Below are 202 nucleotides of genomic sequence, written 5' to 3'. Positions count from 1 at the left end.
TTGATGTGCCATTAATTTTTATAATATGACATTGTTCCCCTTTAGTTGAGTGTTTCATTAAAATTGGTGCATAAATAGCTGAGAAGATACATTTCAAAGGTGAACAAATCATGTTTTGAAATATTTAACCTATAAAGTTGTGAAGACTTTTCAAGACTGCTTTCCTGGTCTGTAAGTATGGTTTCTGTATATCATTAAATGA

Source organism: Penaeus monodon, chromosome 23 (assembly GCF_015228065.2).
Source record: "Penaeus monodon isolate SGIC_2016 chromosome 23, NSTDA_Pmon_1, whole genome shotgun sequence".
Lineage (NCBI taxonomy): Eukaryota > Metazoa > Arthropoda > Malacostraca > Decapoda > Penaeidae > Penaeus > Penaeus monodon.
This window is presented reverse-complemented; position numbering follows the sequence as displayed.